Source organism: Tamandua tetradactyla, chromosome 5 (genome assembly GCF_023851605.1).
Source record: "Tamandua tetradactyla isolate mTamTet1 chromosome 5, mTamTet1.pri, whole genome shotgun sequence".
Taxonomy (NCBI): domain Eukaryota; kingdom Metazoa; phylum Chordata; class Mammalia; order Pilosa; family Myrmecophagidae; genus Tamandua; species Tamandua tetradactyla.
Window position 1 is genome coordinate 76,919,633 of NC_135331.1, and position 25,679 is coordinate 76,945,311.

The following is a 25,679-nucleotide window of genomic DNA, read 5'->3' on the forward strand; positions in this document are numbered from 1 at the left end:
TCCCACCACGTTGGGTCTCTGTATTCCAGAGCAGTAGGCACGCATCCACCTTTGGACCTCGGGCCTGTGTAGTTTGGAGTTATGCACCCCTTAATACATCCCTGTGACTATGAACCCACTGTAAATAGGACCTTTTTAGATGTTATTTTTCATTAAAGGTGTGACCTACTGAATCAGATTGGCTTTAATTCAGATTCCTGTAGTCCTATATAAGCAGAGTGAAATTCAGACATACAAAAGCTATGGGGAGCAGAAAGAAGCTGGAAATCAAGGGAGAAAGAGGGAAAGAAAGGAAAAGGTACTGCCATGTGCATTGCCTGTGGCAGAAAAGTCAAGGAACCCCAAAGGTCACCAGTCACAAGATATGCACTGTGGGAGAAAGCCAGCCTTCCAGCCTCTGCAGCTGTGAGCCAATAACTTCATGTTGTTAAGCTGCCCCATTGGATGGCATTCATTTTAGCAGCCAGGAAACTAAGGCATGCCCTGTGCAGATAATACAAGACATCCTCAAATCTTTTTTCACACTCAAGCTTATCTGTTCTCTGGAGAATATCTCCAGATAAAATATGTATTATGCTTTAAATGTGTAGAGCTGCTAGATGTGATTAATCAAATTCCATTGAAAGTGGTCTAAACTCATGGCAGTTTTTAATTTATTGTCTTTTCTCATTTACTGGATACAAATATATAATTACCATGAGATGGGCATCTTTTTCTTTTTTTTTTTTTAATGTTAAAAGGGGACCATTGAAACGGAAGGGAACCAGATGTTTTTGCATAGATTATAGGGACCTGAAAGGAGAAAATGTTTAAAAAGCACAGTGAGGTGCCCAAATCTCTTTCTGCATAATATAAACTCCTGGGAATTGTTAGGAATGATAGACTAGCAATCTGCTGCCTAAGTCTTTTTTTATACTGTTAGTTAAGTTTAAGTGATTCCTTGTTCCTATCTCCAATCAAGTAAAATTGCCTCACTTTTAAAGGTGAAAAATTTTCTTTTTCAGATTACCCCAAGAATCTGTTCATTAAGTATAATATCCTATTTATGCCATGACAACAATATTAATTCTCATAAACCATTCTAGAAAATCAGTAATTACTTCATAAAAAAGAGCTCCAGTTTCCACAAGTGATGTAAATAGATGGTCACAGCCTGCAGCTTATCAGTGATGAGTCAGTATATTCTTTATCTCCTGTGGTGTTTGACTATTTAAACACACCTCCAATAGTTTACTGTATTTTTCCTTCTATTTTTATCTCACTTGAGTTTTGCATTATCCTGTAATGAACTGCACATTGTGAACATCTTTCTCAATACTGGACATTGTCTCCTTTTAGTGCCAGAAACACATGTTCAGACTTAATCTAACCAGTATTTGAATGGTGGGAGGCTGAAGGGTATGCCTGAACCTCTTCTTTTAGCAGAAGCACCTAAAAGAAGAGTGGCAACCAATTAACTTTCCTTATTTTTCCCCAAACTCTTTCAATACTATTTTCTTCTCTCTCCAAGAAATATTTTCTAGCCCAGGTTTATTTTCTTCTCAAATCTGGAAATAAAGCTTAAAAGAAAATCACTGCCTCTTAGAAATAGAAAGGACAAAGAAAAACCAAACAACTGAACCCACTGCTCGATTTATAAAGACGAAAATGAGGCCCAGAATGACCTGTGTGTCTCAACTCAATGTCACAGCACCAGGAATAGAATTTAGGTCACCCCATGGCAGCCTAGATTTTCTTATAACCAGGAATTCATGGTGTTAATGGCACAAGTGGATGGAGAATTGGGGGAAAAGGAGAAAGTGTAAATATTTTAACAAAGCACCCCAATTCTAATCTGGTGCCTCGCAGAAGGAATTCTGAGGAACCCTAGACCCTGAAAACAAGACGGCCTCCTGCCAGAGGCTGTCCTGTCACCACAAGCACTGGCTTCAAATCAGCGTACCCTACATTCACCGTGAAAGTCACTGTTAGACAGCAGTCCTATCTAAACAGTATTTCTTTCAGAGCTACAAGTTTTCAAAAAGTAAAATAAAAACCAAACAATATGCCTCCTTTTCCCAGAATGCAAAAGAAAGAGGGGACTAGGGAAGGGAGAGAGAGAATGACACTATGATGAGTATATTTTCTGATCTTCATTATTAGTTATTTTTGTTAGTAATCAAGAAATAATGTGATCTACCTCATTTGAAAAATCATCATCAAGAACGCATCAATGTGAGTGTGATGTGGTTGAAAGAGGAAGGCTGGGGCATGTATGACACCAGACGGAAAGATAGAGGATAAAAACTGGGACTGCATGACTTAGTGAAACCTAGAGTGGACAATGATAGAGATTAAATGTACAAATAAGAATGCTTTTACATGAGGGAGAACAAATGAATGTCAAAAGTGCAAGGTGTTGAAATGGGATGGTATATGGAAAAAATACAATCAATGCAAATTAGAGGCTATAGTTAACATTAAGTTGTAATATTTTTCCGTTAAATGTAACAAAGGCAATATGCCAATGCTAAATGCCAATCAGAGGGGGATATACGGGACGGGGATGGGATTCTTCTTGTTGGTGCTGTTGTTTCTCCGTATTTTATTTTTTTAATTATTATAATTTTATTTTTAAATTTTTTTATTCTTCCTTTTATTTTTCTTCCTCTTCCTCTTTCTTTGTGGAAGAAATGGAAATGTCCTCACATACATTGTGGTGAAGAATGCGTAACTATGTGATTATATCGGGAACCATTGAGTGTTTACTTAGGATGGATGGTATGGTATATGAATAAAGCTACTTAAAAAATAAACAGAAAGACACAGTCCTGGAGAAAATGTGGAGAAAGGGATATACTCTTTCTTATTCAGTGTTGGTAGGGAAGTAGAGTGGTACAGCTCATCTGGAGGGCAGCGTGGTGGTTCCACAGGAGACTAAGTGAAAGGTTGCCATATGATCCTGCAACCCCATTATCAGGTACACACTTGGAAAACAGAAAGCAGGGACATAAATGGACATTTGCACACTGGTGTTTATAATGGTAGTATTCACAATTTGCAATAGATGTAGGTAGCCTAAGGATACATCAACTAATATATGGGAGGGCAAACTGTGGTGTATACATACAAAGGAATATTGAGTGACTGCAAGAAGGAATGAAGCTGTGAGGCATGCAACTAGGTGAACAGACCTGGAGGACTACATGTCGAGTGAAATAAGCTAGAAAGGACAAACATTATAATGCCTCACTAATATGGACTACCTATAATGTGCAAACTCTGAGAATTGAATCCGAGAGCATAGGTTATCAGGGGAAGGCTTATTGTAAGGTTCCTAGATTGTAAGCTCTTACAGCAGCCACATCTATTCCAGAGTTCTAACCATTATTTCTTAATTCTGAGATGCTGAGCTCTTTGTGTATAACCTCGTCAATACCTGGAATTTTGGGTACCTGTGACAACTGAGACTCAGAGCATGAGTTCTGAAGCACTGAAAGTCAGCATTATCCCACAACTGTTCAAAAAGCTGAAAAAGAGATCAGACTTCAATTAGAGATATGAATGAAGCAAATATGATTAGGACTAAGGTAAATCAGACTAAGGGTAAAGAATGATATTGTCTGTGTTTTAAAACTTCAACTACTGTGTGGTACCAAAGGAAGAGATGTTCATTTGATGCAAAACTTATATTTTCTTTAGCACACTATCTTGTATAGTCAGTTTATTCTAACACCATAATTACATGGAACCTTGAATAGGGAGTGAGATCTTATTCATTTTTACAGGTTAGTGTGATGCCCCGATACATCCCAGAGTAATTAGGTCAGAGAATTAAAAAGTATTTGCAAATAGGGAGAAGTGTGCAAATATCAGACTTCCCCACCCGGGAATTCCTGATATCCTCACAAGCGTTGGGGACTTCCAATTTTATTGGCCGACCTTGAGGCTTGCCCCTATGAAACTTATTCCTGCAGAGGAGAAGCTAAGCTTACTTATAATTATGTCTAAGAGTCACTCCCAGAGAAACCTTTTCCCACAATTGACTTTTTTTTTCTTTTTTATGAAAAATAACATATATACAAAACAATAAATTTCAAAGCACACCACAACAATTAGTTGTAGAATTGATTTTAGAGTTTGGTATGGGTTATAATTCTACAATTTTAGGTTTTTACTACTGACTTTCCAAGACACTGGAGATTAAGAGAAATATCAATATAATGATTCAGCAGTCATACTCCTTTGTTAAAGCCGACCTTCTCTGTATAATTCCACTATCTCCCTTGATCTCTCTATCATTTTTTAGGGGTGTTTGGGCTATGCCCATTCTAACTTTTACATGTTAGAAGGGGTTGCTAATAATATGGGATAGGGAGATGGAACTAGTTCATGTTCTGGAGAGGTTGGCCCATCCTGCATTTCAGGACTTAACTGGCCTAGGAACCTATCTGGAGGTTGCAGGCTTCTGGAAAGTAATCCTACTACATAGAACTATGTAGTAGGTGTTCTTTAGGGTTGGCAGGAATGGTTTTGGTTGAGGTTTGGCAAATCTCATGATAGGTCACAATATCTAGCTGAAGCTTGTATAAGAGTGACCTTCAGAGTATCCTCTTGACTCTATTTGAACTCTCTCAGCCACTTACACCTTATTTGTTACATTTCTTTTCCCCCTTTTGGTCAGGATGGCATTGTTGATCCCACAGTGCCAGGGCCAGGTTCATCCCTGAGAATCATATCCCACATTGCCAGGGAGACTTTCACCCCTGAGTGTCATGTCCCACATGGGGGGCGGGCAATGATTTCACTTACAGAATTGGCATTAGAGAGAGAGGCCACATCTGAGCAACAAAAGAGGCCCTCCAGAGAAGAGGGAAGAGAAATGAAAGAAAACAAAGTTGCTGTTGTTGTTGTTGTTTTTGGATATTTCAAATAGTGTTAACGTCATTCTGGAGGTTATTCTTATGCATTATATAGATATCCCTTTTTAGTTTTTAGTGGATTAGAACAGCTAGAAGGAAATGCTAAAACTGGCAGATGAGTAAAAAATAAACACAAAAAATTATGTGAATAACAGTGAGGGGGGATAAGGGGCATGGGATGTTTTGGGTGTTTTTTTTTTTCATTTTATTTTATTCTTATACGTATTTTTCGTAGCAATGAAATGTTCAAAAATCAGTTGTGATGAGGGCGGGCCATGGTGGCTCAGCAGGCAGAGTTCTTGCTTGCCATGCCAGAGACCTGGATTCAATTCCCAGTGCCTACCCATGCAAAAAAAAAAAATTAATTGTGATGAATGTACAACTATATAATGATACTCCGAACCATTGGTTGTACACTTCGGATGACTATATGTTATATGAATATATCTCAATAAAAATTGCATCAAAAAAAAAGAAAGCATCAATGAATTTTGAGCAGAGGGAAAATAGGAACACAGAAGATAACAATACTGCATGGTGGGTCTTCCAAACTGCATTCTGTTCCATTGCATTACCTTAAAGCGTTTTTATTTTTAAAATTATATTAGGCAGCTTTTCTGTTTCCACTCTCTCTTAAATTTTATACCAGTTTCATTCACTGATTCAACTTTAATATACAGAGTCTGATCTTAAAAATCTTCTCTACAGCCTATTGAATAGCACCATCATGATGACATTTCCCACCTTCATTTCAAATTTTAATTATGCCACAAGTTCGATAATAAAAAAGTTAGAATTAAAATTAAAATTTTAATTGTGCCTTAAATTTTAAAACGAATCATAAGGGGCAGAACTCCCTAAAAGCTAAAAGAGTTATCATTTTAATTAAAACATTATTATTACAGCATCAACTTTATTACACTAGATGGCAGCAAACAATTAGAAGGGCTATATAAAAGGACACATTTGAGCACCATATAAATATTGAAGCAATGAAGTAAGTAGAGAGCTAGTGGTAATATTTGAGAAAGAAACATGAAATTTCTACCTGTCTGACTCCTGGATATTCTTTTTTTTTTTCTCTCCTTTTAATCAGTTGTAGGTCTCCCTGGTCCTTTTTGCACCTATGTCATATCTTGGTCATGTACATGTGGCCCTAGAAATGCTCCTGTTTTACAGGTTCCAAATGTCCCATCTTCCCTAGGGGAAAGTTTATTAGTGGACCAGGCACAGCATCGTATGTCCTATGGCCAGTAGTCACTTGTCTCAAGCAGCCATTTGACTGCTCTTTATGAGAGCTCTGTGAGCCACCTCCTACCAGCAGGGCAAGCTCTAGGATTAGAGAGTAAGACCACCAGCTGACAGATACATTCTCCCATTATATACATGGGGATCCCTCTGCTCCCCGAAGAATGGGGACCAAAGATCTGCCCTGGGGAGTGTGGGTCACTCTGCACTGAACCACTGAGGATGAAGGAATGGCCAGCCAGAATTCCACGATAGCTTATCACTTTTAAAAGTCTTACTACTTTTTCTTGATTGTATGTTCACCCTGTTACTGAAGTTCTTTAGCTATATTCTGGAGCTTTGAGAAAAATGTTACTGTCAGTTCTTGCTGGGTGTTCAAAGCTCCTATGGGGTTCACAGCCCTAAGGCATCTCACTCTCCCACTGGATGGTGAAGGGGCCCTTTTTCCATTTCAAACTTGTTGTTGAGTTGTAGTAATTCTTTATATATTCTGGATATTAAACACTCGTCAGATGTAAAAGATTTATTCTTATTTCTTCCTTCATTCAACAAACTGACCAATTTTTATCCAAATACACTACAACAAAGTGGTATAAGAGAACCTTCCTCTATGCTGAGTTTTAAATTCTCAGATTCCACCTGCAGATTTAATTTATTTGCCTTGTGCAGACAGAAAGTAGATTAGTCTTTGAAGATCCAGGGCATACTTCATAAATTTGATACATAGCAAATTCTCAGCTTTTACACTTAGCTTATTGCTAGTTTCCAATCATTGCATGCACACTCTCACCTCTGTAGTTTTACATATGTTGTTCTCTTTACTGGGAATGACGTCCCCTCCACACACACACACACACACACACACACACACACACACACACACACACATGGTTTTAGTTAGGGTTCTCTAGAGAAACAGAATCAACAGGAAATATTCATATATATAAAATTTATACAAATGTCTCACATAATTGTGGGAATGTAGAGTCCAAAATTTGTAGGGCAGGCTGTGAGCTGATGATTCAGATGGAGGATTTGGAAGAACGCCACAGGATTCCAAACTTGTCTCTTCTGAATCCTCCTTAAAAGGCTTCCAGTGATTAGGTTAAGCATCACTCATGAAAGAAGACTCTCCCTTTGGCTAATTACAAAGGAATCAGTTGTGGATGTAGCTGATGTTATCATGATTTAATAATTTTATGAACTGTCCTCATAGCAAGAGACAGGCCAGTACTTACCCAACCAGACAAATAGGGACCATCACTTGGCCAAGTTGACACATGAACCTGACCATGACAGTCCACGCCTTATCAACTTGGCAGCTATACTCATCACCTTAAACCATATCTAATTTCTAAATAGAAAAAAATAAAAGACACATTTTTTTCCTCACCTAACAACTCAACTGTCCAGCATATAACTAGAAGTACATTAAATCTCTCCAGAAAAGGGTGCACATCCTTGGGTAACATTCATTCTTAAACTCGATATCTTACAACTTAAATAATATAACATGAACAAAACAGCAGTAGAGTCTTTGTTTCTGTAAGTGATCACATGGTCATAGTTCATATTTATCACTTCCTTTTTCCACTACCCATTCCATGTTCCGTTTACCTTCAGCAAGCACTTCAGCTGGCCATGGTTCTTTCCTTGGTGGGGTGATCCAAATCTTCATTCCTGAAATTTCATAGCCATTGGTAGTCCTGCTCATATTGGGTTGTTGCAGTTTTCCAATGATTTTAATCACAATGCATGATAGTACTAAAAGATGCCCTAGGGGATCTCCTATATTGCAGGAAAACTCTTCGTTACCTCCATTGTGTAGTTGTAGTCCTATAGCCCCCTGATAGTCAGGTTCAATCACCCCAGCCAGTAATGTAATCCCCTTGTTGATCCAGGGGCATGAGTAGCCCAAAGTGACCAGGTGGCAGTCTTAGATTCCAGCTCAATGGAATCATTGTTGTTTTTCCTGGTGGAAGTACTCTCCCTTTTGGAACTAAAACTTGTAGATCAGCAGAGCTCAGGGTCACAGGGACAGGAAGCAAAACTTTTCCTAGTGGATGACTAGGGGTAATAGTGAGTGGTGCCATTCACATTTCCACCTCTTGGTTCCTGGACCCATGGATCCAGGCTATGGGAGAAACAGCGCCATACAGCAGACGTTGATTCAGAGTATACACAGCTTCCTGGAGAACACTACTCCAGCCCTTCAAGGTATTGCTGCCTAGTTGGCACCATAATTGAGTTTTCAAAAGGCCATTCCACCGTTCTATCAATCCAGTTGCTTCTGGATGATGGGGAACATGGTAAGACCAGATTATTCCATGAGCATGTGCCTATTCCTGCACTTCATTTGCTGTGAAGTGTGTTCCCTGATCAGAAGCAATGCTGTGTGGAATATCATGATGATGGATAAGGCATTCTGTAAGCCCACGGATGGTAGTTTTGGCAGAAGCATTGCATGCAGGGAAAGCAAACCCATATCCAGATTATGTGTCTATTCTATTTAGAACAAACAGCTGCCCCTTCCATGAAGGGAGTGGTCTAATGTAATCAACCTGCCACCATGTAGCCAGCTGGTCACCTAAGGGAATGGTGCCATATCAGAGGTTGAGTGTGGGTCTGTGCTGCTGGCAGATTGGGCACTGGCAGTGGCTATAGCCAGGTCAGCCTTGGTGAGTGAAAGTCCATGTTGCTGAACCCATGCATAACCTCCACCCCTACCACCATGACCACTTTGTTCATGAGCCCACTGGGCAACGACAGGAGTTGTTGGGGAAAGAGGCTGATTGGTATGCACAGAACGGGTCATCTTATCCACTTGATTATTAAAACCTTCTTCTACTGAAGTCACCCTCTAGTGTGCATTCGCATGGAACACAAATATCTTCATGTTTTTAGCCCACTCAGAAAGTTCTATCCACATACCTCTTCCCCAGACCTATTTGTCACCAGTTTTCCAATTATGGTCATTCCAAGTCCCTGACCAGCCAACTAAACCATTAGCAACAGCCCATGAGTCAGCAAACAAACACACCTCTGGCCAGTTTTCCTTCCAAGCAAAATGAACAACCAGGTGCACTGCTCGAAGTTCTGCCCACTGGGAGGATTTCCCCTCACCACTGTCTTTCAAGGACACCCCAGAAAGAGGTTGTAGTGCTGCAGTTGTCCACTTTCAGGTGGTATCTGCATGTTGCGCTGAACCATCTGTAAACCAGGCCCGAGTTTTCTCTTCCTCAGTCAATTCAATATAAGGAACTCCCCAAGAGGCCATAGCTCTAGTCTGGGAAAGTGAAGATAATGTGGCAGGAGTGGAGACCATGGGCATTTGGGCCACTTCTTCATGTAACTTACTTGTGCCTTCAGGGCTTGCTCTGGCCCGATCTCGTATATACCATTTCCATTTTATGATAGCATGCCGCTGCGCATGCCCAGCTTTATGGTTTTGTGGGTCAGACAACACCCAGCTCATGATAGGCAACTCAGGTCTCATGGTAACTTGGTGGCCCAGGGCTAAGCATTCGGTCTCTACTAAGGCCCAGTAGCAGGCCAAAAGCTGTTTCTCAAAAGGAGAGTAGTTATCTGTAGCAGAAGGTAAGGCTTTGCTCCAAAACCCTAAAGGTCTGCATTGTGATTCTCCTATAGGGGCCTGTCAAAAGCTCCATACAGCATCTGTACTTGCCACTGACACTCCCAGCACCAGTGGATCTGGTGGATCATATGGTCCATTTGGCAGAGCAGCCTGGACATGTCAGAGAGGCACCTCTTTTTCAGGTCCTCACTCAAAATTAGCAGCTTTTCTGGTCACTCGATAAATGGGCCAGAGTAGCAACACCCAAATGAGGAATATGTTGCCGCCACAATCCAAAGACACCAACTAGGCTGTGTGCCTCTTTTTTGGTTGTAGGAGGGACCAGATTCAGCAACTTATCCTTTCCGTTAGAAGGGATATTTTGACTTGTCCCATGCCACTGGACATCTAGAAATTTCACTGAGGTAGAAGGCCCCTGTGTTTTTGTTGTATTTATCTCCCATCCTCTGACACACAAATGCCTTACCAGTAAGTCTAGAGTAGTTGCTACTTCTTGCTCACTAGGTCCAATCAACATGATATCATCAATATAATGGACCAGTGTGATGTCTTGTAGGAGGGTGAAACGATCAAGTTCCCTGAGACAAGATTATGACATAGGGCTGGAGAGTTGATATACCCTGAGGGAAGACAGTGAAAGTGTATTGCCGACCTTGCCAGCTGAAAACAAACGGTTTCTAGTGGTCCTTATCAACAGCTATTGAGAAAAAAGCATTTGCCAGATCAATTGCTGCATACCAGGTATCAGGGGATGTACTGATTTTCTCAAGCAATGATATCACATCTGGAATAGCAGCTGCAATTGGAGTTACCACCTGGTTGAGCTTACAATAACCCACTGTCATCCTCCAAGACCCACCTGTTTTCTGCACAGGCCAAATAGGAGAGTTGAATGGGGATGTGGGGGGAATCACCACCCTTGCGACCTTCAAGTCCTTAAGAGTGGCAGTAATCTCTGTAATCCCTCTAGGAATCTGGTATTGCTTCTGATTTACTATTTTGCTAGGTTGGAGCAGTTCTAGTGGCTTCCACTTGGCTTTTCCCACCATAACAGCCCTCATTGCATGAGTTAGAGAGGCAATGTGAGGATTCTGCCAGTTACTCAGTATGTCTATTCCAATTATGGATTCTGGAACTGGGGAAATAAATACAGAATGGGTCCAGGGGTCCTCTGGACCCACTGTGAGATGGGCCAGAGCTAAAACTCCATCAATCACCTGACCTCCATAAGCCTCCACTCTGACTGGTGGACCAGAGTGATGTTTTAGATCCCCTGGAATTAATGTCACTTCTGAACCAGTGTCTAATAATCCCCGAAATACCTGATTATTTCCTTTTACCCATGCAGAGTTACCCTGGTAAAAGGCCCTCATCTCCTTGAGGAAGGCTTGGAGGAAGATTAACAGTATAGTTTTGTGGCAGTGTAACAGGATTCTCCCCCAAAGGGACCCGGCCTTCCCTTCATTCAAGGGGCTCTGCATCTGTAAACACTCTCAAGTCTGGAAAGTGATTAAGGGGCTGTGACTCTGTGTTTTTGTAATTCAAGTTAAGACTTCTGTTCACTTGATCTAGAACTCTTTTGTTTATGTAGCTCAAACAAGAATTTAGTTGATTGCCCATCTATTGTATTTCTAGGTACCCAATGATTTACTAGCCAACACCACAAATCTCCGTGAGTCAGATTATTTTGACTCCTGCTTTGAGTTTGCTGTCTGTTATAATAGCCACGTCCACTCTGTCTTTGGTGATTAAGTGCTGCCACCTGGCTTCTGCAAACTCAGGATCTGGTCATCCCCATTGTGTTTAAGGATTCCAGCTCAGTGACAGCAGTTCCCACAGTAATATCTGACCTACAGAGAAGTGCAACCACAGAGTTCTTCAGGGATGATGGTGCTAGTCTCACAAATTTATTTCTCACTGTCCTGATAAATCCTCCAGACATTCCTGGGTGTAAGAGCAGGCTTTCCATGATAAATCCACTCTAACATCCCAATCTGTCTAAGCCTCTGGATTCCCTCATCTACATTATACCATTATACCCTCATCTACATTATACCAGGGCAGTTCTGGCATTTCAACTTCAGGTAATGTCGGCCACCTTTTGATGCATGTTTCAACCAACCATCCAAACAAACTGTTAATGCCTTTTCTAATTCCTTGAGCTATAATATTGAATGCAAAATCTCTGCTTAATGGGTCCATATCAATAAATTCAGCCTGACCCAGCTTTATATTCCTCCCACCATTATCCCACATGCTTAAAATCCATTGCCACACATATTCCCCTGATTTCTGTCTATATAAATTGGAAGACTCACACAGTTCTTTTGGAGTATAATGTACCTCCTCATGTGTGATACTTTGTACCTCACCTTTAGGGACCTGTTGGAACTTCAGTCTAGTTATAGGTCTGGAAGAAATGAGGGATGGTGAGGGTGGGTCATGGAAAGAATTAGAAATATCTTCCAAGTCATTTGCTTCAGGGCATTCATTTCCAGTTTCATCTGGTAAAACAGGTTCACTCTAGGGCTAATTCCTTCAGGTGGAGGTTGGGTGGCCATCTCCTCAGGGCAGGCTGGAGGTGAGGTGACTGTGTCCTCAAGGCAGACTATTACAGGGTTATCTAGAGAAGACTCAGCATGACCTAGGGTTTCAACCTCGCCCTGGCATCATTATCAATCCATATGTTGCCATCCCATTTTTAAGGGTCCCACTCCTTTCTTCCAATCATTGCCCTAATTTTAATGGCAGACACCATGCAAGATTGAGGTTTCAGTTTACGTTGTAAAGTTGCTACTCTAACAATAAGATTCTGAGTCTGATTTTCAGTGATCACAAGTCTATAACTACAGGAAATAAGATTTTCCTTCAGGACACTCATAGAAACTTCTACATCTGTCAGACGGTGCTTAAGCTTCTCGCTTGAAGCCTTAAGCCCTTTCCTTTCAGTCATTAATGTATCCAGTGTATCTAACAACAATCAGCCAACATCTCTCTATCTCTTATTTCCACAAAACTCCATAGAGGTGACAAAATCATTATCCCCCAGAGCCTGGTTTCGTATAATCAGAAGCATTAAAAGAATCAGATGGTGATATTTTGACTATCTCTTTTGCCAACTCACTCCATGGATTGGCAGTGTCATTCTGATTATCAGAATCAGAGTTCTTAGTGCCTTGAGTCTAGTCAGAGTAGAAAACCATTTATAAAAACCTATTTTTAAAATTCTGTTTCTTAAGAACCACAACTGGTACCAAGTTGTATTAGTTAGGGTTCTCTAGAGAAACAGAATCAACAGAAAATATTTGTAAATATAAAATTTTTAAAAGTGCCTCACCCAACTGTGGGAACATAGAGTCCAAAATCTGTAGGGCAGGCTATGAAGCTGTCAATTCCAATGGAGGGTTTGGATGAACTCTACAGGAGAGGCTCGCTGGCTGAAGCAGGAAGAGAACCTGTCTCTTCTGAATCCTTAAAAGGCTTCCAGTGATTAAATTAAGCATCACTCATTGTAGAAGACACTCCCCTTGGCTGATTACAAATGGAATCAGCTGTGGATATAGCCGACATGATCATGATTTAATTCTATGAAATGTTCTTATAGCAAAAGACGGGCCAGAACTTACCCAACCAGACAAACAGGTCCCACCACCTGGCCAAGTTGACACATGAACCTGACCATGACATACACCCTTCAAGGTTCTATTATACTAAGCTTCCTGTGACCATTATAAACATGTCCAAGTCCCCACTTCTATGTTCCCATAGTATTCTGAAAATGCCTATAGTGGGTATTTCTGTGATATGTTTTATTTGAATATCTCCTCCACTAGACTTTGAGTAGTGAATCATATTTTTGTCAAACTGAGCCAATACCTGACACAGTTTCTGGCAGAGTAGGCCTTCTGCAAAAGTTTGTTGGATAATTTAGGTATTAGAAGAAATACGATTTTTGTATTAGAGATCTTACTATGCTTTAGAAATGTAGGTATCAATATCTTATAGTTTGGTCTGAGAATATGTGGATAAGACTTATCCACAGCCCAAGAAGCCAGATGTCTGTCCAAACAGATTCAAAGTTCATGAATATGTAAATACATTGCTGTATACCAAATCTAAGGAAAAAGAGGAGGTGGAGGACTTCAGTTAGACATTGCTACCTAGCATGGTGTGCCAAACCCCTACCAAAATCATTCCTGTCAACCCCAAAGAACACCTGGGCTTTATATAAGATGCTACATATGTTCCATGCACTATGATTATTTTCCAGAAACCTTCAACCTCCATATGGTTTCCTAGACCAGATAAGTCCTGAAACCCAGAGAGGCTAGCCTCTCTGAGAACGTCAACTAGTTCCATCCCCCTATCAAATATATCAACAGCCCCTTTCAGCATAAAAATTTTAGAATGGGCATAGCCCAAATATCCCTTCAGACTGGAAGAAGGATCACAAGAGGAGGAGGAGTTATACAGAGAAGATAGGATTTAACAAATGAGTATGACTGCTGAATCATTATATTGATATTTATTTCAGTCTCCAGTGTCTTGGAACAGCTAGAAAGAACAACTTAAAATTGTGGAATTATAACCCATACCAAACTTTGAAACCTGTTCTGCAACCGGTGTGCTTTGAAATTTATTGCTCTTTTGTATATGTGTTACTTTTCACAGTCAAAAAAAGAGGAAGTGGAGGATGAAAAGGGAGGAGAGGAGGAGAAGCAGAAGAAGGGAAAGGAGTAGAATAAGGGGAAGAAGGAAAAACAAAAGTGTAAGAAGAGAAGAAAGGAAAAAGAAAGGCACACTGTCAGGCATTGTTTTAATCATATTTTTTCATTAAATCTTTATAGAAAGTTAAACCAATGGCAGATACTATTAATATTCCCATTTTACAGAATATAAATAGTATCTATATTTTAAGAAACCAAGGTTTTTAAAAATTAATTTGCTCAAGGTCACAGACAGTAAGTGATGGACACTGCAAAGAGCCATTGATCTTTATAATTATCGAAAACTACTCGTAGACTGATTCAACACTCAATATGCTTATTTTACAAAAAGAATTGTAGATTTTCTTAACATGGGCTATGAGATTCCTGGTTTGTCCATCATGCAGCCTTAAGAACAGGATAATTCAAGGAAAACAGTATAGAGTTCCACTGAGAACCTCTAGCTTACACTACATTAGTCCACACTCAAGAGGAGGGTTATTAGCCTCTGCCTTTTGATGGAACATACATCAAAGGATTTGGAACTCACTCTAAAAGTACCATACAAGAACAAAAGCTCTAGGAAATTAAAAATATGATCTAAGCAATGACTATCAAAATTAGAAGTTCAATAAATGCATTAAAAGGTAAAGTTGGGAAAAATTGACAAAAAGTCAAAGATGGTCAATATGAGAAAAGGGTGAGAAAAAAAAATGGGGCTCAATCCAGAAACTCTAACTTCTAACTAATGGAGTTTCAGGAAGAGAGAACAAAGAAACTAAAAAGAGGAAAATAATTGAAATTAAAATTTTGGTCCTTTGGACCTAAGGACACAAGTCTCGAAACTTCATAAATGGGTTCTCCTACACCTGGCAAAATGAATGAAAAATGACCCAAACTAAAGTATAACTCCATGTACAAAAGATCAGGATTAGAATGACATGGGACTTTTTTCAACAATAACATTACATCTAAAAGACAATGAGGTTACGAACTCCAGATGACTCCTAGGCCAGATAAGTCCAAAAACCTAGAGGGTCTAGCCTCTCCAAAACATCAAATAGTTCCATCCCCCATTCCATATTATCAACAGGTGCTTCCCCAACATGAAAAAGTTAGAATGGCCATAACCCAAATACCCCTAAAGAGTGGGAGAAAAATCAAAGCTGATGGTGGAGTTATACAAAGAAGGTAGGGTTTAACAAATGAGTATGAGTGCTGAATCATTATACTGTTATTTCTTTTAGACTCCAGTGTCTTGGAAAGTTAGTAGTAAAAACCTAATATTGTGGAATTGTAACCCATACCAAACTCTCAAATCTGTTCTACAACTAACCACTGTGATGTACTTTGAAATGTATTGCTTTTTTGTATATATGTTTTTTTCACAAAAAAGAAATAAACAGAATGAGGAGTATAATAGAGAAGACAGGATTTATCAACCGAGTATGACTGCTGAATCATTATATTGATATTTCCTTTGGTCTCCAGTGTCTTTACACAGCTAGAATAAAAAACGAAAAATTGTGGAACTGTAACCCATATCAAACTTTAAAATCTGTTCTGTAACTTCTTGTTAAAAGGTACTTGGAAATGTATTGCTTTTTGTATATGTGTTATATTTCACATTTTTTAAAAAGTTAAAAATAAGACAATAAGGCAATGTATTCACAGTTTTGAGAGAAATATAATTTTCCATCTGAATTTTATAATCTGCTAAACTATTGTGATGCTAAGTGAAGAAATTTTCAAATATGCAAGTATTAAAAATTTATCTCCCATGCTCCCTTTCTTAGGGAACTACTAGAGAATGTGCTCCAGTAAAATGAGAGCATACATAAAGAAAAAGGCATGAAATGCAGGAAGCAAGGAATTTGACCCAGGGAAGCCATAAAGTTTCAGGGCAACAACTGTGAAGCTGTGTTTGTTATTTTAGGCTCAAAACAGTTCAAATTGGAGGAGAATTGAGGGCTCCAAGGAAAGAAAAGGGGGGAAGAGATACATTATCTGATAGCTTTGACCATGTGTATAGTTGACTGAATGAAGGAACAATTAGCAATAGGTACAGAGAAAATGAAACTAATGAAAATTTGGAATAATTTTTTAACTTCAGGAAAAGTTCAAAGGTATACAAGAAAAGAAAAATTATTGTATCTATTGTGGCTCAGAAGTAAACAATGTTTACAAAATTTTAAATGACTTAAATGTAGAACGACTATAGGAAACTTGTAAACACAGTAAACATGGCTATTCACCAGGAAAGTTAATTGTGTTTGTTTTTTATTACAGATTTCTAAGCCCCACACATCTGAGATTCAATTTAGGTAGGAACCAAAATTAAAAATCTTTATTTTTAATTAAGTCTCCAAGGTGTTTTTTAAGATCAGGCAACTTTGGAAATCATTGGTTTAAAAAATTCTGAGGTGAGCAAGATAAGCACCTTCATGCTTGAATACTGCCAGTCTTTAAAATTGTTAGACATATTTTTCCAATACTCTTCTATGAATATGTTTTTTTTTCTGGATAACAGAGTTATCCTCATTTTATAAAATCATGTTGGAGGAAGAGGAAAGAAGTCCTAAAGCAAACCTTAAACAAGAATTTGAGTTTTATGTAATGTTCTCAGACTTACACATAAGGAATGATAACCTGTTCTCTAGGAACACTGAAGAAAGAATAAAAGGAAATGACTTAAACTAAAGCAAAATGGTCTTTAGTGTAGGGAAGTTTCCTGACATTGAGATTTGTTAAATACTAGCAGGGGGTTCCAGGGATGTTATGAAATATTCACCTTGGGGAGTTTTTAGAAAACATTTCCCATCTGCCTGAGTTTAAGGAATTAAGCCTGATGGGAAGTAGATGGCTGCACATATTGAATATATTCAGTCATTCATTCAACAAACATTTGTAGAGCTAATGTTAAATGCCTACTACTGTACTAGGCATTGGGTATTTTAAGGTAGAATTTTTCAAATTTATTCGATTATGGATTATTCACAAATGGACGCATATGAAAAGATTTTCATCAAGGAGAACTTCCAATATACAATGCTCACTTGGATAAAAAGAAATAGAAAAATAAGCCTTCCAAGTAAATTGCTACAGGAAAATAAAAATTATATTCATTAACAATTTAACAAACTTAATAAAACAGCTTTCATCTCATATTTCTGTTATAAAACACGACATACATTTGCAAATGATGTTTATATGCATTTATGTAAAAGAACAAGATAAACATATTCAGAACTTATAGGAGTGCATCAAGGTAATCAAATACAAGATAAGTATACAAACAATCAGTTTTAATTCCTGTAATCAGTTAGAAAATGTAATGGGAGGAGTTGGAGTGAGGACATATTCCCTACAGTAATAAAAAATTTATCTAGCAATTATATACCAAAAATTTAATAGAAGGTTACAGGATCTCTATGAAGAACTGTATAGTAATTTGCTGAAATATATCAAAGGACACTTGAATAAATTGACAATTTCTGGAATGGAAGGCTCAGTATTGTAAAAATATCAGTGCCCCACAAATTAGCCCATGGATTTAATGCAATTCTAAATAAACTCCCATGTGTATCCACACATGGATAGATAAATCTATCCATGGATGGTAATAAAGATATAAAAACAGTCAGGAACAGATAGCACATAAACCATAGAAGTTTATTTCCTCTCCCTCCAAAGTGTTACCTATAAAATGACCTTAAATGGATTTTTGAAGACATAAATAAATGCATAATTAAAAGAAAGAAAATAGGGAACACCTGTTAGCAAGAAATAACTTTTGGGAAGATGAAAACATGACAAGATGAAAACAGAACAGAAGGATGCTACTAATTAATGCAGAGGGAGGTACAAAAAGAAGCTTGTTGGGGGTACAAGGGTAACTCAGTGGTAGAATTCTCACCTGCCATGCAGGAGACCCGGGTTCAATTCCCAGCACATGCACTTCCCCAAAACAAACAAACAAACAATAAAGAAAGAAATCAAACAAAAAATTCAACAAATGGTGCTGCAATAATGGGGTATTCACATGGAAAAAGAATGAAATGTGACTTCCACCATACAGCATACAAAAAAAAAAAAAGAAAGAAAGAAGCTTGTTGACTCACCTCACTGAATCCTGAGAGGCTGACCACATGGACCAACCAGGTGCCCTAGTTATGAGCATGAGGGTAGGACTGGAAAGGGTGTTGGTCAAAAGTCCAAATATGGAATGACTAGAACAACAGGTCCTCTCCTCAATCCAGCACAGCCAAGTACCTATCTGAATGAACTGAACTCAGAGAGGCTCTGTGCTTAGAGACAACAGGTGAAGCAGAAGCAGGAAAAAGGTACATTAAGTGACAACTACATCCTTAGCAGCAGAAGCCAAACTTCTTCCTTCACCTAGGAATTCCAGGGGCAGACACATGTTCTCCAAGCAGAAGACTAAAGGATCCTTTTTTAAAGAACTGACTAGCTCCAGGATAACTACCTACTAACATCTAATATTAATGTTTGGAGAACTCAATAGCTATCACCCTACAGTGAAACCTACCAGTCAGAGAACCACTCAGCTTTTTAAGTACTTCGTTCTAAAATATAAATGGATAGCAAAGGTCACCAGACATTTCAGGAAAGCCTCCAACATACAATACAGAAACATATACACTAAAACGGGAGGCGAGGGAGGAAACTCAGCCCAGATGAGAGCTAAAGAACACAAAAAAATATGCAGACATTATATCATGCTTCTCTGTGAGATATAACAGGATGCTATTCTTTAGTAACAGAGAACAAGAAATAACTCTAGATAATTGAAAACATAATCATACAAATTAAAAATTTAATCGAAGGGTTGACTGTTAAGTTCCAGATAGTATAGCAAAGAGAAGATACCATAAATGGATTATAGTGCAGAAAATATTTTAAAACAAAAAGAACAATGCTACACAGGAGGTGCAATATCTGACTAAGATTTTCTGAAAGGAGAAATCAGGAGGAAGAAAATTACCAAAATAGAATTTCCTAAAGGAGGAGAATCTCTAGATTAAAATAATCTTGAGTACCCACAATGGGTAAAGCACAATGAGTAAAGAAAGAACTGCATCAGTGTCATTGTATTCCAGTATCAGAATCATAGAAAATATGGAACACTTAGAATAGAGACCAGAAGCTTCCAGGGAGGAAAAGTAGTCACTTAAAAATAGATGAGGTAATTGATTCAGGTGATTTTTAAATGATGACAATTGATTCAAGCAAGAATCATCAAAGAATCCTAAAACTAGTGGATGAAAGTAATTGAGGGACAGAATAATTGCATAACAAAGTATTTCCTTGTGTAAAGGTTGATAGCATCCAAATCTTAGAACCTCAACGTCTTTGTGAGACTAAAGGGAGGGATGTTTATCAAAATTTATATTTTGGGTAGTACATTTCCTAATTTAACTTGTATGGTCAGTTTTAGTTAAACAACATAAGTCAGGGAATCTTGAATAGGGCATGGGATTTCATTGGTTTGTCCAAGTTAGTATGATGCCCTGATAAATCCCAGAGTAATTTGGACAGTGAATAAAGAAGTATTCGAAGGGTCTCTTTAGGGGAATTGAGAGAAAGGGAGAAAGATTCAACTTTCCCATTTGGAGAATTTCTGATACTCTCGCAAGCAGTAGCGACCACCAAATCAATAGGCTGAGCCTTCGATCTTGGGGTTTGCCCCTATGAAACTTATTCCTGCAAAGGACAGGCTAAGACTACTTAAAATTAGTCCTGAGCCACCCCCAAAAACCTCTTTTGTTGCTCAGATGTGGCCTCTTTCTCTCTAAACTGACATGGCAAGTCAATCCACCGCCCTTCCCCGCTACGTGAGACTTGACTTTCAGGGGTGTAAATCTCCCTGGTAACGTGGGACAGAAATCCCAGAATGAGCTGGGACCCAGCATCAAGGGATTAAGAAAATCTTAATCAAAAGGGGAAGAGAGAACTGAGAAAAAAAAATAAAAGTTTCAGTGGCTGAGAGATTTCAAGTAGAGTCAAGAAGTTATCCCAGAATTTATTCTTACACATTATATAGATATCCCTTTTATGCTTATGGTGTACTTGAGTGACTAAAGGGAAGTACCTAAAACTGTAGAGCTATGTTCTAGTAGCCTTGTTTCTTGAAAGTGATTGTATAATGATATAGCTTCTACAATGGGACTGTGTGATTGTGAAAACTTTGTATCTGATGCTCCCTTTATCTAGGATACGGACAGATGAGTAAACAATATGGATAAAATAAATACACAATAGAGGAACAAAGTTTAAAACAAATTGGATAGATGGAAATACTAGTGGTCAATGAAAGGGAGGGGTAAGGGGTATCTTATATATGTGGTTTTTTCTTTTTATTTCTTTTTCTGGAGTGATGCAAATGTTCTAAAAAATGATAATGGTAATGAATACACAACTATGTGATGATATTGTCTGCCATTGATTGTTCACCATGTGTGGAATGTTTGTATATTAAGGATGTTTGTGTTTGTTTGTTGTTTTATCAATAAAATATTTTTTAAGAAAAGAATTTTAAAAATAAATAAAATGAGTATTTCCTCATATATTAGCTATTCATTTTAAAAGGGAAAATAATAACTCTACAGTGCAGAAATTTGGCAGCGACCAACTTAACCAAGTGAACAAAATTAAATCACTAAAAATTGGTCAAACTGATATTATGTGCGTCCTGGTCTGATGAATTGAGTATAGTAGAAAACATTAACAATTTTGTAGTAATCCTGTCAAAAATATATAACCTGAATCTAAGCAGGAGGAAAAATGAACAATTCCAAATTAGTGGGCATGATACAAAATAACTGGTGTGTACTATTAAAAAATGTCAATATTATGAAAGACAAAGACAGTCTAAGGAACTGTGGCAGATTAAAAAGATACGAAAACTTGGAAACCAAATGCAATGCAAGATAGTGGACTGGATCCTGGATCATGCAAAAAATATCATAAAGAACATTATGAGGATAATTGGTGGGATTTTAATAGGGTTTGTAGATAAAAAAAACAATTTAACTGTGTTAAATTTCCAGATATTGTTAAGTGTACTACTGTTATGTAAGTGAAGGTCTTTGTTTTTAGGAAACACACATTTTAATATTTAGAGGTAAAGGGATGTGTTGTTTGAAGTATACTCTGAAATGGCACAAAAAGTTATATATAAACACATGTAGAAGAGATAGAATGATAAGGCAAATGTAGCAAAATGCAAACAAAAATATGGGCATCATGGCATTCAATAGCATGATAGTGATATAGGCAGCTGGAAGTCAATGGAGCAATGCCTCCAAAAGTCATGGGGAAAGTAACTTCCCACCCTGTATTCTATACCTAGCTATGTTAGTTTTCTATTGTTGCATAACAAATAACCACAATCTTGACAATTTAGACAATACCCTCAGAGATTCTGTGGCTTAGATGGCTGCACACAGAGTAAGTAGCTGAATTCCCTGTTCAAGCTCTCAAAGACTGCAATCGAGATACCAACTGGGGCTGAGGTCTCATCTGGAGTTTGAGGTCCCCTTCAAAGCTCCTTTAGGTTTTTGGCAGAGGTCAGTTCCCTGAACTTGTGTGACTGAGGCCCTTATTCTTGTTGGCTGTCAGCTGGGCACTGCTCTCAGCTCCTAGAATTCCTTGCCATGCGGCTCCCCCACCTCAGAACATGGCAACTTACTTCATCTTCAAAATCTTCCTGGTGTTTTTACCTTCTTCTAAAGAACTTGCTTGATTAAGTAAGGCCCACCCAGAATAATTTCCCTTTGGATTAGCTCCAAGTCAATTGATCAGTAACTTATGGGAATGATACCCCACCATATTCATCCTGCCCACACTTGAAAGAAGGGTATTGTATGAACCACAGACACCAGGGGAGGGAGCCCACCACACCCACCAAACCACCATGTCAGGTGTGAGAATAGAATTATCTGGCTCTCTACTCTGACATCACAAAAGAGTCACCTGGAGAATCTTTAAATCCTAAAATCAGAAATTCTCATTTAACTGGTCTGAGGCAGGACCTGGGAAGGTTTTTTGTTTTTGTTTTTTTGTCTTTTAGGGTCCCCCCATGTACTTGCAATTTGCATTCAGGGTTGAGAGCCACTGGAAAAGAAATAACAAATGTTCAGATATCCAAGATTTTAGAGAATTTACTTCCTACACACCCCTTCTCAAGAAGCTAGTAGAGGAATGCTCCTCTGAAATGAGGAAGTAATCAAGAAAGTGGAAAACACAGGAGTCAGGAAACAACAGCGCTACAGAAAAATAGAAAAGGGAAGTCCCAAATGAGAGACAGCAGGAAGCCTAGAAAGTAGCCAGTCCAGGTGGAGTAAGAGGACCGAGCAATCGGCATGAGGTCTTTGCTTAAAAATAAGGTGATCTGCTCTACCTGAGTACTGGGGGAAGGCAACTAGTATTAAGCATATGACAGAATCGAATAAGCAGTAGGAAAAATGTAAGAATAGGTACATAGAAAATTAAAGATGTGATAAATGAGGCCACTGTTTTCTTCAGGAAAACTTATAAGCTGTTCAAGAAAGAAAAGTATGCCCTACTTGGCTCTGCAGTTAACAATGTTAATGTCATTCTAATGTCAATATTGATCCTTAACTTTAAATTGTAATATAATGATATTGAGAGTATAAGATGAGGGGAAGCAAAGGTGTGTGTGTATCTATGTGAAAGATCTAAATTAAGAAATTGCAAAAAATAATGCTGTAAGACTGTGCTGGTTTAAATCTGTTGTATACCCCAGAAAAGCTATGTCCTTTAATCTTCATTCAACATTGCTGGGTAGTAGCTTTTTGATTATCCATGGAGATGTGGCCCACCCAATTGTGGGTGGTAACTTTTGATTAGATGGTTTCTGTGGACATGCGTCTCCACCCATTTAAGGTGAGGTAGCTTAGCTGAGCTCTGTAAGAGGGATCCATTTTGGGAAAAGCTTCAGAGCCACCAGAGCCCACACAGCCAGAGACCTTTGGAAATATAAAAGGAAAACGCCCATGGGGGAGCTTCATGAAACAGAAGGCCTTGGAGAGAAAGCTAGCATACACTGCCATGTTCACCACGTACCTTTCCAGTTGAGAGAGAAACTCTGAATGTCATTGGCCTTTCTTCAGTGAAGGTAACCTCTTGTTGGTGCCTTAATTTGGACATTTTCATAGCCTTGCCTTAATTTGGACATTTTCATGGCCTTAAAACTGTAAACTTGAAACTTAATAAATTCCCCCTTTTAAAAGCCATTCTGTCTCTTGTATATCGCATTCCAGCAGCTAGTAAACTAGAACAAAGACCAATATTGAAGAGTATTGGTTTAATGTGTTTGATTTCAAGAATAGGGTTGAAGTGGGGTGAGGGACTATTGTTTTTGTTATTATCTTCTGGATACTGCTATCTTTTTGACTGTGTGCCTATGTTACTGTGTTAAAAGTTATATATATACATGTCAGGAATGGAAAAGGAAACTCACTAGTATTGAGTAAAGCTCATTAGTATTAAGATTAAGATTAGTATTAAAAGATTAAAATTCTTGTCTTCACATATCTTATGTTCTCATGGGGATTAAAGAAAATAAACTGATAATGGGATGCCTATTTTTACTTATCAGACTGGCAAAAGATAAAAGTTAAGACATTATCAATAGTTGGGAAATGCAAGAAGAAATTCACACTGTGGGGTGGCAAATCTGTGTAGCAACTGTGGAGAGAATTTGGAAGTCTAGTAAAATTAATAATGTGCACTCTCTCCTAGTCCCATTCATGTACAAGAGGTATAGGGATATTAGTGCAGCATTGCTTGCAATATGGAAAATTTGAAAATAAACTAATTGCCTATTGACAGGCATATGTTTAAAATTTATTCATTTGTTCATTCAACAAATATTTATTAAATGGCTGTGATGTGCTGAGTGCTGTTTTAAAAAATGGAGGCAGGGGACCCATTTTGTGAATGGAGGAAGACCGTGCGGTTGCAGCCGAGTTGTGGACCTGGAGCAGCAGTCACGTGGAACCTGGGAATGGGAGATTCAGATCCCTTCTCCCTCCTCCCTCCTGGGTTCCAGTCACTGGAAATATATCAGTCAGTGAAACTTTGCTTGAATGAGATGTTTTGATATTCAGCTACATTTTCAGCTGTTTGATGAACCTTATCATCAAACACCATGGCCAGCCACATTGCCAACGAGACAGATCCCCACGTTGTGAGCTCCTGCTTATTCACTGGGAATGTCGGTATTCTGGTGGGGAAGTCTGATGTGTAGGTAATCTTCTCCAAGTATGGCAAAATTGTGAGTTGTTCTGTTCACAAGGGCTTTGCCTTCCTTCGGAATATGAACCACTGCCGTAGCAGGAAAGGATGGCAGAATGACTGCTGGCCAGGTTTTAGATATTAGTTTGGCTGCAGAGCCAAAAGTGAACCGAGGAAAAGCAGGTGTGCAACAATCTGCAGTGGAGATGGATGAGTCGGTACCAGAACACCCTTCTTCGTCCTCTCTACTCAGCTCTTCTTTTGACTTGGACTACGACTTTCAACGGGATTACGATGACAGGATGTGGAGCTACCCAGCACGTGTTCCTCCTCCTCCTTCTATTGCTCGTGCTATAGTGTCCTCAAAATGCCAGCGTGTACTGGGAAACACATTAGGAAGAGGCAAATGTGGCTTCAATTCCAAGAGTGGACAGCGGGGGTCTTCTAAGTTTGGAAAGTTGAAAGGAGATGACCTTCAGACCATTAAGAAGGAGTTGACCCAGATAAAACAAAAAGTGGATTCTCTACTACTGGAGAGCCTGGAAAAAAAAAACAGAGCAAACGAGGAGTAGAAATGAAGAATAAGTCAGAAGAGGAGCAGAGCAGCAGTTTCCTGAAGAAAGATGAGAATAGCGTGAAGATGGAGTCTGAGGGGGGTGCAGATGACTGTGCTGAGGAGGGGACCTACTGGATGATGATGATAATAAAGATAGGGGATGACCAGCTGGAGTTGATCAAAGATGATAAAAAAGAGAGGAAGGAGAGGATGACAGAGACAGCGCCAATGGAGAGGATGACTCCTAAGCACATTATGGGGTTTAAAAATCTTATCCCATTATGATTTTACCTAGGCACTTGTCTAAGATCAAATTTTTCACCAGATCCTCTCCCCTAGTACGTTCAGTACATGCTCACTATTCTCCTCATTCTTATCCTGCCCATTAATGT

The 25,679-nt window shown here is 38.8% G+C and overlaps 1 pseudogene; it reads left to right on the forward strand.

Moving 5' to 3' along the window:
• The first annotated feature begins 24,340 nt into the window (after positions 1 to 24,340).
• On the forward strand, positions 24,341 to 25,535 carry LOC143682534 (heterogeneous nuclear ribonucleoproteins C1/C2-like; annotated as a pseudogene).
• Positions 25,536 to 25,679: the final 144 nt, after the last annotated feature.